The sequence below is a fragment of the Bombina bombina genome, chromosome 2, assembly GCF_027579735.1.
Source record: "Bombina bombina isolate aBomBom1 chromosome 2, aBomBom1.pri, whole genome shotgun sequence".
NCBI lineage: Eukaryota > Metazoa > Chordata > Amphibia > Anura > Bombinatoridae > Bombina > Bombina bombina.
In genome coordinates this window covers 1,371,926,669-1,371,941,915 of record NC_069500.1, presented here as the reverse complement: position 1 = coordinate 1,371,941,915, position 15,247 = coordinate 1,371,926,669, and positions in this window count along the sequence as shown.

Sequence of the window (15,247 nt, the reverse complement as noted above, 5' to 3'; positions counted from 1 at the left end):
ATATTTAATTTGTAATTGATGCAAGCTAAGCCTTTATATCAGCCCCAGATGTTCTCTCTTCTCTCTCCTATGTGAAATGTTGAATCCCAGAGAGCTTACTTTCTATGGAAGGCATCTCTCATCTCTCTGGGACTTCCAGGTTCTGACCTTTTTCTTAGAAAATTCAGTGAGGTCAGCCCCTGTGAAGTCTGCATGATAATTTTTCTCCAAAGTAGAGAATGTTTGATTATCCGGCCCATAGAAAGTAATAAAGCTCTCTGAGAAACTGAAGCTGACAGTTTTTCAGTTTAATTTTAAATATAAGAAATTCATAGTGCAATTTAATTTGAGAAAAGGTACAAATAAACTGTGAAAGCATTATCAGAATTTGTAATATATAGCAATCCTATATAAAATGCTGTATACAAAATAAAATACAAAATTGAAAGTGCAAAATTTAAACGTAATAAAACAATCTGAAGTGTAAAGTAATATAAAATACAAAGCACAAAGTGTAAATGCAAATGGACTGTTATGTCATGCAGTGCTATATGGCACTGGGCTTGTCTCTCCTTCACATACAGAAATGCAGGGAACGCCTCTTGGAGAAGTATAGCAACATGTCTTTTAAAAATTTCACTTGGTATCTTGCAGTTCTGGAGGATCATTTTAGATCAAATCACCTGAGCAGACAGATTTAGATCATCATGCCCTTAACAAGATTAAAGGGACAATTTACACTAGATTTTTATTTGCATAAATGTTTTGTAGATGATCCATTTTTTTATAGCCAATCTGGGAGTGTTTTTGTAACAATGTATAGTTTTGCTTATTTTTTAATAATGTGCTGATTTTCAGACTCCTTACCAAGCCCCAAACAATCAGATGTAGACCCAAGTCTACAGTCTCCTGCTTGCTCCGGCTTGTGTAATGGGTATATTCATATGCAGAGGAGGGGGGAGAGGGTCTGCCCTTACTTTTTTCTCAGCCTCTTTCAGTGGGTGCCCCAGCCTAACCTCTTCAACAGTGCTAAACTGAGAGCTTCTAAGTAAGTTTTTCAAAGGTTTTATACTGGATTTTTAGATTAGTATCCGGGCATATTATTCTTTATAGTAGTGTTTATTACATTCAGTTATATAACAATTGGTGTATACTTTCCATTTAACAATTCTCAAGCTAAAAAATGTGCCTTTCTAATTCTTTGAGGGACCTCACTGTATGACCTGACATCTTAGATAACATTGCCAGACCAGAGAGCTTTAGATAATCTGGCTCAATATCATTTATTCAACTTTAAAATATGGTTCATATTGCTATGCTGCAAATGATTAGGAAGATTCCAATTAAAAAAAAACAAGAAGAAAAAATACAGTAAGTGTTAAAGTGACAGGATAATTATGAAAGGTTTTAGGATGAAACTGCTTAAATGAAATGGCCCAGCAGGAAGTATGAAGCATGCACAAGTCTCTAAGTCTGACACCTGGTTTGTTATGCATGTATGTTATTTATAATATATCTGCAAAAAAGCATGGGTTACATTTACTAAAGTATGGAATGAAGATACAGTATAATAGCATTGCTTAAGCGGGATAATGCTTTTACATTTAGCAGATGTATTTATAGGTTTTTCTCCAAAAGGTGTAATAGTATCCTTTGTAGTTTACATAAGTGTTTAATCTACTGTGTTCACTGGTACTCCTGTAATCACTGCACTTAGTCCAATTTTCCATCCTGTTGTTGTGACAGATCTCTTGTAATTAGACAATGTGTATTTTGCTGTGAAAGCTATAACCCAGAAATAGCGCTTACTGAGGCAGAAGAAATTTTGAAAAATACCATATTTACTTACAAGAACCCATAGGAATTTAGTGTAGTGAATATAGCGAATAGCAAAGTAGCACATTAGGTAACATAACATATGAATAATACATTTTTTAAATCTGGATAACTTATTTTAAAAAAAAAATGCAAACCAAAGATCATTGTCATTGAGAATTGATATCACATTAATTAATCCCATGGCTGTGTGCTGTCAAAATTTTTATTTGTGAATATGTAATTGGAATGAGCAAGGGGTGAAAATGGCTTCTTAATTAGGTTGACCCTACCTACCTCTCTTTGTGAGGGAGTCTACGTTTTGCAGATAAAAGAATATTTATATTTTTTAACTCTAGCAGTTAATCTCTCTATCCCTTCTATACCTCTACAGATCTTTGGACTCCATTTATGAAGTGTGTAGGCTGACGCAAGTAAATCTGCAACCATAAGCTAAGAATCACTGCTCATAAGGTCACTGCATTCTAACCTCTCCACCATCTCTGAGGTAGTGGAGTTAAATCACATCAGAATGATCCTCTCGGGGCTGCATAATGTAATAAAAATGTGTGTAGTGGATGTTGCCTTACTCCTTGTGAGCTTGGGCAGACAGGATCCCTGCCTGGGAACATTGCCACCTGCATATTAATAAATTGAGGCCTTTGTAGCTTGTCACTTTGAAAACATTTTTTTTTTTACTGCCTCCAGTAAGGCTGGAGTGCATTCTGCAAGATCCAGAACTCGTGCCTGGCTACATGCTACACAGTGATTGCTTGTACAGTGCAGGAGCCATGGATATTTGGTGGGGGGGTGCATAAGCACTCACTTGAGTCCCACAATTAATATCAATGAGACACTATTTCTAACATGATGTGAAGATAGAAGACCAACAGCACTGTGGATTCAATTCAAAGATTCAATTTTATTCCAGCATAGAGGGAACAAGTAATGACCACGTTTCGGGCCTTCTGCCCTTAATCATGTCATAACAGGTAATACCGATAATGGTCACCTTTATACACTGCACCAGGTGTCTCATTAGCATTCTCATTAACATTTTTGTTAACCCCTTCATACATTTTTCAGCAAAATTGCTTATGTTACACCTAGTGTTGTTTAATGAAATTACAATAAAAACAATACACATTAGTGGACAGCAAAGAATATCTACACAAATCAATTCCACTCCATACGGAGCTTGATGCCCCATGAAACAGAGGTTATGAAGCAGCGGTCTAAAGACCGCTGCCCCTTAACTTGACCACCTGCTCTGAGGCGGCAGACAGAAATCAACCTGGTCAAATATGATTGGGTTGATTGACACGCCCTGCTAGCGGCCGATTGGCCACAAATCTGCAGGGGGCGGTATTGCACCAGCAGTTCACAAAAACTGCTGGTGCAATGATAAATGCTGACAGCATATGCTGTCGGCATTTATTGATGTGCAGCGGACATGATCCACTATATCAGATCATGTCCGCTAGCACAATAATAAATATGCCCCATATCTCTATTCATTCCTTTAGGATACATAGAATAGAATAGAGAGTTGTATCTTAAGAGACGTGAAGCATACTGGATTTACAAACTAGATTCTATGTATTATTATTATTGGTTATTTGTAGAGCACCAACAGAGGTGCAGCGCTACAAACAAAGGCAGAGTACAACACCACAATTATAGGGATCAAATCGATAGATGGTCCTGCCAAGAGTCGCACTGTTGTAGTCAGCTCTTAAGAAGGTGATCTACAAACAGCTGGACTCTTAGGCTTACATGCTAAGGGCTATGTATCCTAAAGGAATGAATAGAGTAATGGAGTGGAATTGATTTGCGTAGATATTCTTTGCTGTCCACTAATGTGTATAGTTTTTATTCTAATTTCATTAAACAACACTAGGTGGGGATGTAACATAAGCAATTTTGCTGAAAAATGTATGAAGGGGTTAACAAAAATGTTAATGAGAATGTTAATGAGACAGCTGCTGCAGTGTATAAAGGTGACCATTATTGGTATTACCTGTTATGACAGGACTAAGGGCAGAAGGCCCGAAACGTGGTCATTACTTGTTCCCTCTATGCTGGAATAAAATTGAATTTTTGAATTGAATCCACAGGGCAGCTGGCCTTCTATTTTTCGAATGATTTCTGGGGTTGCAGGCCCTGCAGCATGTACGTGAGTAAAGAAGAAAAATGCTGGACAGTGTGATTGACTGTTTAACATGATGTGAAGCCCATGTGTAATATGCTGCTGATATTAATAATATCTGTGTACAAGCTTGGCATCACCTCATTTATAATGGTCTCTAGCTGGCCACAAATAAGATAAGATAAACATTCTCAAGACTTTTCAATGGGTATGTCCCTGGTCTTCAAAACATTTTGACAACAAAAAGAATGTTTAAATGCATTTAAAACATTTTGGGCCAGATTAGAAGTTGAGCTCAAATTATTGCTTCATTGGTACTTCAAGTGAGGTGCAATGCGAATGTGATTTTGCGTTCGCATTGCATGGAAGCATTGCACTCATGAGAGCACGCTTCTATAGGCTCCAACTAGCGCAGTGAAGGGCAGCAAATATAAATATATATGTATATGAATATATACATATATATTTATGTATCAATATGTGTATATAAATATATATGATTATGTATATAAGCATACGCATATATATTTATATATTTTTCAAACACCCCACAGCGGCTGACTTTAGCCCACAAAAACTGCTTAATGCAATTATTTAAAAAATAAAGATGCTTCATTTATTTCTTTAATAAAGGCACACTATTTCTAATGATGGGGGCATTTGGGGGACATTTAAAAAAATAACCAGAGATCTGATCTCTGGTTAATTGTAATGGCTAGTTATTTATTGTGAGTCCGTAAACGGGGGAATTTGCTCATTTGCGGGTACACAATAAATTAGTGTTCCCCTTCCCTTTGTATGCAGACATTTTGCTTAAATGTTGTTAAAGGCATATACAGTATATAAAAATGTTTCTTTAACAAACATACAATATAAAATGACCATAGAATATAGTTTTTGAAGGTTTATTAATAGAAAGCACATTTACGTGATACTGTACTCTAAATGTTTCTATCAATATTAGCATTAGCCTAATCGTAAGCAGGAAGTACCTTTTAGCCAATTAGCATGAAGTACTGTATCTATCAGCAAATTAGTAGTGGGTACACAACTGATAGAGTTGCCTTAGTTTTAATTTAAACAGTTTTTATGCCATTTTTTAACATATTTAAATTATGCTTTTTTATATGAATGATAGAAAAGTGTATGCAGGGATGACAGTAGTGTTGTACGTGTTTTAAATAAGAATAAGACGTTTTTAAGAACCCACAACTAAGTTTACTTCCGAAATGTGTTAGATGCATTTTTAAACATGTAAAGTTTATGAAGTTTTAGTGGAGTGTCTGGATATTCTATTCTATTGTTTTTGCAGTAGAATCTCATGGGTTCAGATTTAGATCTCATCATTACCATCTAACATTTTCTATGGATAACCTGGTCACCCAGTACTATTGTGCAGAACAGTTGCCAACCCTACATGAGGAGTTACTAATCGACTGTGTAGGATCTGAGGAGACATAAAACAAGGAGAAGGGGATTTAGTCAAGCGAGAAGCAATGGAAGGAAACAGAAAGACTACTAAAAACATCAAAAAGAATCGGAAATATACTTAAAGGGACAGTAAAGTCAAAATTAAATTTTAATGATTCAGATAGAGGGGTACATTTATCATGGTGCGGACAGACATGATCCGCTATAGCGAATCATGTCTGCCGCACATCGATAAATGCCGACAGCATACTCTGTCGGCATTTATCATTGCACCAGCAGTTCTTGTGAACTGCTGGTGCAATGCCGCCCCCTGCAGACGCTAGCAGGGGGTGTTAATCAACCCCATCGTATTCAATCGGGCTGATTGCTGTCCGCCACCTCAGAGGTCTTAAGACCGCTGCTTCTTACCTTCCGCTTCAGGCGGAACTGAAGCGGAGTGGGTCGGAAGCAGCATTCGCTGCTTCATAAATCGACCCCAGAGAATGCTATTTTAAACAACTTTCTAATTTACTTCTGTTATAAAATTGTCTTTGTTCTCTTGTTATCTTCAATTGAAGAGTAAAACTAGGTAGGCTCGTAAGAACTCAGGAGTGTGCACGTGTCTTTAGTACTCTATGGCAGCAGTGTTTTCCAACATTTTTTTGTAGCTTTGATATACAATGTTGCAAAATTTTGTCTTTACTGTCCCTTTAATCCCGTTAATTATTTTTTTCAACGTTTCAGTATCCCTGTGACACCATCCTTTACAATAATGTCAGGTGTCATCAATACTTTCACTACTTGTGCAATGTTTTTTAAGTAAAATATACTTTTCAAAATGGATTTACTCATTTTATTCAGGACAGACACAATTTTCTCTTGAGATTGACGTAGCAACCCGTGAAATGTGAATTAGCAACAGATTAAAAAAAATGAGTTCACATCCCTAAAGCAATGTTAATAGATTTGTGCTGATTGTAGATGCTAATTTTGGCTTTGTGTTTGCATCAGCAAGACGCAAATCTCTGCTGAGACATGATTTCGGGACGCCATGCTTGTCTTGAATAAATCTTAAAAAGAAAAGAAAGCTATGCAGTGCATGTTGAAATGTTTCTGGCAGGACAGTGCCATACTTGATGATGATGAAATACTGTGAATTTAGGACTTGTATTAAAGTCAAAAACAAACCTTCATGATTCAGATAGGGCATGTCATTTTAAACAACTTTACTTTTAAGATCAAATTTGCTTGTTCTCTTAGTATTTTTAGTTGAAAGCTAAACCTAGGTAGGCTCATACGCTAATTTCTTAGCCCTTGGATGCCGCCTCTTATCTGAATGCATTTTGACCGTTTTTCACAACTAGGGGCGTTAGTTCATGCGTGCCATATAGATAAAATTGTGCTCACGTTCGTGGAGTTAATAGGAGCCAGCATGGACTGGCTAAGACGCAAGTCTGTCAAAAGAACTGAAATAAGGGGGCAGTCTGCAGAGGCTTAGATACAAGGTAATCACAGAGGTAAAAAGTGTATTAATATAAGTGTGTTGGTTATGCAAAAGTGGGGAATGGGTAAAAAAGGGAAAAAATTCTGGTGTAGACTGTCCCTTTAACTTCCGTTAAAATGTGTTGCAGCCATTGTTTTGGCAGTCAGAGATTAAACTGTAATTATTTTTTCTTTGCATCCTATTTCATGTTATTAGATTATCAGAGCTGCAAAGTCTTTTGGCAGTGTCTAATTATATTGTTTGCTAAATTTCATAATTCCTTTTATAATAATTATGTGGCATCTGCCAGGAACTAAAACTGTTGCTATTGATTAAAAATGACTAATTCTTTCAAAATGGCCTACTAAAAGCAAGCTGGGAAGGTAGAAAACGAATCCTATGAAAGAAAATGTATCATTTTTATATTAAAAACAAGTTCTTGTATCTAGTGCTGTGAAAACTTTGTCACAACTCCTAATATTGACGTCGATTACAAGTGGATTGCTATTGATTATGCTTGAGAGATGTCAACATACAAGAGCGCTAATATTTCTGCGCTCCATTTGCAATCTAGGCCAATATCAGAAGCTGTTATAATATTGTGATAACAATTTATATTTTATCACTCGAGCAATAGTCTATGGTGTGCTACCATCTTTATGTTGGATAGTGTTGCTGCACTAAATCTTTAACATGCTAGACTTCTCGGGGGGGGGGGCACACAGTAAAGTTTATGTCAGAAATCACTTAAAGTGATGGTAAATCCTAGCATTTGTGAAAGGCTGGAATTTACCAGTGGAACAAATAAAGGGGACTTTCAGTCATGAAGTATAAAATACTTCATACTGAAAGTTCCTTTATTTGTCTGAAGTGTTCACCGCACTGAGTCCCTCAGACAGCCCACGGCAGAACGCTATTTTCCTGTGAGGTGATCTTAGCCAATAGCATGCTAGCTATCCGGTATGGCGCCAGCTGGCCTGCACGGCTATTGGCTAAAAGGTGGAAAAAGTGTGCTGTTTTGTATGATTTGTTAATAATGGTGGCCCTATTTCACATTTTCCCCATAGGCTGCCTTTGAATATGTCTGTTTGTGAGTGGGTGGCGATAAACAGATCATACATATTACTATAAAAAAATCTCAAGGTCATTCTTATGCATTGATAGAAAATATTTATGAGCTGGCACGTCTTAAAATGAATACAGCCATGAAAGTAAATATATTATTTTTTATAGAAAACACAAAGATGATCCTTTTTATGACCTCTACGGATACAAAACATCCTTTTTCTATTCGATTCCATTAATTAAATGCGGCAGCACATACTTTGGTGGATAATCAAGAAATGAGCTCTGGAGTCTTCTCAGTTCCCAAGCTTGTAGAACACTTTGTGATAATTAAGATGTTTGGTCAAGATAATCAAGTCCAGCTTTTAAGTGATTTAATCAGAATAAAACAAAGTGTATGACAAAAGAGAAAAAAAAAAAAAGGTTGGAAAAAGAAAAAAGGAAATCAAGAGGTTTACTTTATATAATTTTGTGTAATCTACAATCTGTTGCCAAATATATCTGGTTTCCTCAGCAAACGCTCTGTCCAAAAGTAAAGCAACCTTAAACACCACATGCTTGCTTTTGCGACACTGTTATGTCATTTACAATGTTTTTGTATGGATGACGTTCATTATAATGCTGTCTACTTGGATATTTAGTACTGGCAACTAGACATGGTAAAATAGCGTTGGGACATGACACCCATTACTTTCTGGAGATAAGGGACCAGATAACAATTGCATCAAAAATGTAGGCTGAATAAAACGTTAACATCACTGGAGTGAAATCCATGCTGCTTGTATTTTTGGTATTTCAAATTCACGGTTAATATGGAACCAAGTCTCTCTGCCACCTAAAGTGTGTTAAGTAATCCTTATCTGATCCAATGAGAATTGACAACGCCTGCTTGCAAGCGATTGGCCATGGTGAACGGTGGCTTGTGCAATGTTAGATGCAGGCAGCATAGCTGGGTAAACAGGTTCCCGGAGCAAACTTTGTCCACCCAGCTTTTAATAAATGGAGCCCATAATGTGCATACCATAGTATAATGCATTCAACAATACTCATGTCATGCAGCACAGGTGTGTTCTTTCACTCATATATAAAAGTTCTTTGCTAAGCACCTATGTTTCTGAATGCGCAATAGCAAACAACAGTCAACAACTGTTTTTTCAAAAACTAAATACAAAAGTGATATTTCAGAATGTATGCAAGCAACATTTTTTAATAAAAAGCAAAATGAGTGCACTACTACCACTTTCAATTGAAAGTATAGGGCAAGCTATTAATGTGTAGGACACACTAAAAATGTTTTAGCTCAACAAATCCTAAACTACACACCAACCATAATCAGTTTTGCTAAATCTTTACACTCATTTCTTTATTAGTTAAACAACGAAAATAATGTATACACATACATTTAATTATTATTCTCAGGCTAATCTTAATCTTTGAATCCATCATTCTATGTAGCAGTTAGTGTTTTAAAATTAAACTTTCATAATTCAGATAGGGCATGCAATTTTAAACAACTTTCCAATTTACTTTTACCATCAAATTTGATTTGTTCTCTTTGTATTATTTGCTGAAAGCTAAACATAGGTAAGCTCAAACTGATTTCTAAACCGTTAAAAACCACCTCTTATCTCAGTGCATGTTTACAGTTTTTCACAGTTAGATAGTGCTAATTCATGTGTGCCGTATAGATAATAGTGTGCTCTCTCCCATGGAGTTGGCACTGGTTGGCTAAACTGCAAGTCTGTCAAAGGAACTGAGATAAGGGATCAGTCTGCAGAGGCTTAGATACAAAATAATCACAGAGGTAAAATATGTATCTGTGTTGGTTGTGCAAAACTGGCAAAAGGTTAATAAAGGGATTATCTATCTTTTTAAACAATAAATATTCTGGAGTAGACTGTCCCTTTAAGTATAAGCTCTTATTTCTTTAAAAAAAATGAGTGCATCATATCTGTTTTATCACTTAAAGTCTTCAGCAAATAGGGACAGGGCATTTTATCAGAGTTTGTTCAGTAACACAATGAATAAAAACTAAAATAAAGAGAAAATAAATCCGATTCAATCCACCTTTCACCTGCTTCCTTGTATGTTTCAGTACAACAATATTTTAAATAAAATAAATGTAAAATTAGTTCTTTAATCTTCAATGTAATTTCTTCCTGTGTGTTTGGCAGAAAGAATAATTTGTTCTTTTTTATATGGGTAGACAAAGTAGGTCATATTAAAATGACATTCTTTTTTTTATCATCATAATACTCAGAAACTTCAAGTGCTTTTCACTTCACGTACTTCATAGTGAATCTGCAAAATTAACTATTTCCTGTGATATGACCATCACTTTGTAAAGAAATGTTAGTTTGTCAAAGGCAAAAATATATATAAAAAAAAGAAACAAATAAAAAATACAATCAAATGTTGTCAACTTACATTTGTAACAAGCCAATGATATTAATATATTTTCATTTGAAAGGGTTTTTTGCACCTTCCTCTGTTCCTCTTTGGAGTAATTGTTGTTCAATGTTCATAAAGATATTTTTCTGTCAGGATATAAAACTTGCATTAATGAAAAAAAATCACTGAAGTTTTGAAAATAGGAAACTAAATAAACATTTGCTAATTCAGAAAATACATTTGAGTATTCTGGAGACTTTAAAGCTAAGACGAATAGATGTACTTTAAAAGGGCACGACATTCAGAGTTAAACTTTCATGATTCAGACAGAGTATGTGATTGAAAGACACTTAAAGGGATACTAAACCCATTTTTTTTTCTTTCATGATTCAGATAGAGCATGAGATTTTAAGCACCTTTCTAATTTATTCCTATTATCAATTTTTCTTTGTTCTCATGCTATCTTGATTTGAAAAAGCAGTACTGTAAGCTTTAGAGCCGGACCATTTTTTGTTCAGCACCTGGGTAGCACTTGCTGATTTGTGGCTAAATGTAGCAAACCAATCAGCAAGCTCTACCAAGGTGCTGAACTAAAAATGGGCCAGCTCCTAACCTTTTATTACTGCTTTTTCAAATCAAGATAACATGAGAACAAAGAAAAATTGATAATAGGGGTAAATTAGAAAGTTGCTTAAAATTGCATGCTCTATCTGAATCATGAAAGAAAAAATGTGGCATTAGTATCCCTTTAAAGGTACAGTCTAATCAAAAAGATTTTTTTCATGATTCAGATAGGGCATGTAATTTTAAACAACTTTCCAATTTACTTTTATCAATAATTTTGCTTGGTTCTCTTAGTATTCTTTGTTGAAAGCTAAACCTAGTTAATCTCATATGCTAATGTCTTAGTCCCTGAAGGCTGCCTCTTATCTGAATGCATTTTGAATTGTTTTCACAACTAGAGAGTGTTAGTTTGTATGTGCCATATAGATAACATTGTACTCATGCCTGTGGAAATATAACTTGTGCTCATATTTTAAGTTGATAGTAAACGCGACCTTGTCAGGTTAGCACAACTAAAGTAATTATGTACAAGGTTAGAGCGAAATTAAAAGTTTCACCAAATACAACATAAATATATTAAAATAAAGTATTACACTCATATATACACCGTCTAATAAAATTATTCATATAAATATTTAAAAATAGTTATAAAGGTATAAGGTATTTCAATGGAAAGGACTATGTGTATATATACATACATAACATATTTATGTGTATGCATGTGTATTTTTGTTTAAATGTGTATGTTTGTATATACACACATATATGCACACACACACACACATATATATATATATATATATATATATATATATATATATATATATATATAGTGAGGCCCCGGTTTACGCACGACTCGGTATACGAAATTTCGGTTTACGAAATCGAAATTTGAAGAAAATTTGACTCGGTTTACAAATTTTTTTCGCAATACGAAACAAAATGCCGGTTTGCCCCCCTCGGTTTACGAATATTTTTCGCAATACGAAACCAGTGGCCCCTGTGCCCCCTGCATACTCAAGTATGATTGAATTAATGAAGTTTGGGTACCAGTGTGGAGGTGTGTTGGAGAGGTTTTGGAGCCATTTTGCAGCAAGTTGTTGAGCCTTTTGGAGCCATTTGCAGCAAGTTGTTAAGCCTTTTGGAGCCATTTGCAGCAAGTTGTGGAGCCTTTTGGAGACATTGGAGCCATTTGCAGCAAGTTGTTAAGCCTTTTGGAGCCTTTTGGAGCATTTTTTGGACACTTTATTTGAATTTTTTAGGACCTCCGGAACGCATTAATTGATTTTCAATGCATTCCTATGGGAAACAGTGTTTCGGTTTACGAATTTTTCGCAATACGAAACGACCCGGAGAACGAATTAAATTTGTAAATTAATGTTTTCATTCATTTGAGTGGAAAGGGCGCTTTGGAGCCCTTTCCACTCAAATGAATGAAAACATTAATTTTAATATTTAATAATGTGTTTTACTGTAGATATATTGTAAATGTTTCAGATTCCAATATTCTTCACATAGGGAATATTTATATATAAATATATATATATATATATATATATATATATATATATATATATATATATATACAGTATATATATTTATATTTATACAGAAGATTAGTTATTTTTTATTTCATATGTTTATTTATAAGCTTAATAAGTTGCGGATAATTCATTTCCTTATGGATTTATACGTCACTCAGTTTACAAATTGGGAATGAATAATGGCCATTTTATAACTGTTATCCATCTTATCAAATTGTTGAAAGGAATGTAGATTTTTATGGATGTTATTTTTTAACCCAAAAAGGACCCATACTCAATTCTTTCATTCAGACCAAAGGGGGATATTGTTTTTAGCACATATGTCCATCTTGCTTCTTTATTTTAGGGACGTCCACAATAGTAGTATTGACTCTTTAAAATTTGTAGGAATTGACAAAGGAATAACAAATGGAAGAGGAGGAGATAATAATAAATGTCTTTTAAATATTGAGTATAAATGTCTTTTAAAAATTGAGTATGGGTCCTTTTAAGCTTATAAATAAACATATGAAATCAAAAATAACTAATCTTCTGTATAATGTTCTAAGTGTTCATGAGTTCTATTTTGGTAGGAAAATGCCAGCGCATTGTATATAGTCTAATAAATTCATTCTAAACTTTCTATCGATGTATGATTAGCTGGTTACGCTAATATCTCATATGTTGATTGGAGATGTTTAGTAGAAACTCAGCGTGTATCAGTCTTTTGATATTGCAATTGATTTGTTGCGTTTATTAGTATTCGCATTTGTTGCTTTTATTTGCATGGCAATATTGTAGGTTAAACGATGGAAGTTACTGAATGTAAGCTGTGTAACTAAAGCAAAAGGAGGTGTGACAAAAGAAGCTTGCGTGATTGGAAAGCAAGTACACACCTCAGTTACTCCCCCAACAAATAGCAACAAATAAAAGATGAAGAGTTACAAGTGATTGACAGTCCTGACGAGGCCCCTACCGCACAGCATTGTTGGGCGAAACGCGCGTCAACATAGTCATTCAAACATAAGCAGCAAGTGTGGGCACCTGAATCAATAAGCGGTGTGGCCCAGTATCAAGTCCGGAAGCGATCTGGCGGAGGCGAGTAAAGCTTACCAAGTTCAACCTGTATCTTACGGAACAAGGAGACGAGACAGAACAATTTGGGTGAGATTGGATATCGGAGGCACGGTCCCGGTCCATTGATATTATGCCTCATGAGACGCTGTAATACCTGGACATTGCTGCTCTTGTTACAACAACTAGGATAAGGTTGTATGTTTTGCTGTACATCAATTACCACTATATATGGATATGCAAGTATTTAACAAGCTAATCTATCTACTGTGAATAAAGCTGACTTTGGAGGACGCTCTTACCTTGGTTTGTCAGCTGTCTAAGGTCACGCAATAATCAAGCGATAGTGACCATAATGGCCTAAATTCTTTCAAGTATATATTTACACTGGGAAAAAGTATTTTCATCAAGGACTGTCCATATAGCTTTAGAGGACTGTTCCGGTCAGAATTAGGCTGGAAATCTTTGATTAACATTTTTACTGTGCTGAAGATTCCACCTGAAATGTTTAATAATACTGATAGTTGTCTTGTGGTTTCAACTGCTTTAAGTACCTGTTTGTATTAGAGCTAGGCTATCCACTGCAGTGGTTTATGTTGGTGGTGCATTAGTATGAACTACCTTATTCCTATTAATTGTTGTTTTTAGTAATAAATGTATTGCATTTCAATTTGACCGATATGTGTCTGTGTCTCATTGTTTGATATAATATTTCAGCCTAATTTCTACACATTAGATCAAGGAATAGTAATATTTGAGTGCTGAAATCCCCTACTTTATTCACAGTATCTCATATAGCTCTACTGTGTATATATATTTTTTCCTCTTTGAAAAATGCTTGAATATATATATATATATATATATATGTGTGTGTGAGTATAGAAAAATAGATAATAGATAGATAGTTAGATAGATTAGATGAGCTTTAATCTAAGATCTAAAAAAATCCATAGATAAAAGAAAAAGATAAAACACAAGTATTTTTATTTGAAAAGAAACATCAGTATAATAAAATTGTCTAACTAGAATGGAAGACTTTGTAATAAATGTTACATGTAAAGTCTCTCTGCTATGCTGCACAGGTTTGAATTTACTAGACCTTATCAAATCAAATAAATCTGTTTATTTTAATTTTTTACTGTGTCCATCCCCTTAAGTCATTTGAGAGTGTCTGCTGCATTGCCCTTGCAATAAAGGACATCTGATTCTTTTTTATGAGAACTGGATTTTTAGTTTATCTGTGATCAGAAAAAAAAATCAAAGAGATAAAAAAATATTTTGTATTTCCATATTCTATAAATAGTTACACTGATGCAAGTAAAAGACACTTTTATGTGTATAGGTTGGACTAATGCTTAACACACTGCTTGCTATAAAATATGATTGTAGTCAAAGTGCAAACTATAGCAATCAGCCAAGAAGAAAGCTCAGGGGTTGTGCACTAGAACTCTGTGATATAATGCTGTGTCTCTAGGGAATTTGTTGATTCTGCAAAACGTGATGGAAATTCCTATATTAAGGTTTTTTTCACCTATAAATTAACTACAAAAATGTATTAATGTAAAAGAACCTGGGAAAAATATGTTCATTTAAATAGGTGGCAAACAGGTGATTACCTTCTACAAATAGTTTTTAGTATTCATTGTACATGAATGAAATAAGAAACAAACATTTAGTAAACATTAAAATTATTATTTTTTTTAATCTGTAATACATATACCTGCCGACTGGTAGCCGATGGTCACAGCGCAACTATTAGCTTTTTATATTAACCATTTTAAATTACTACCCTCA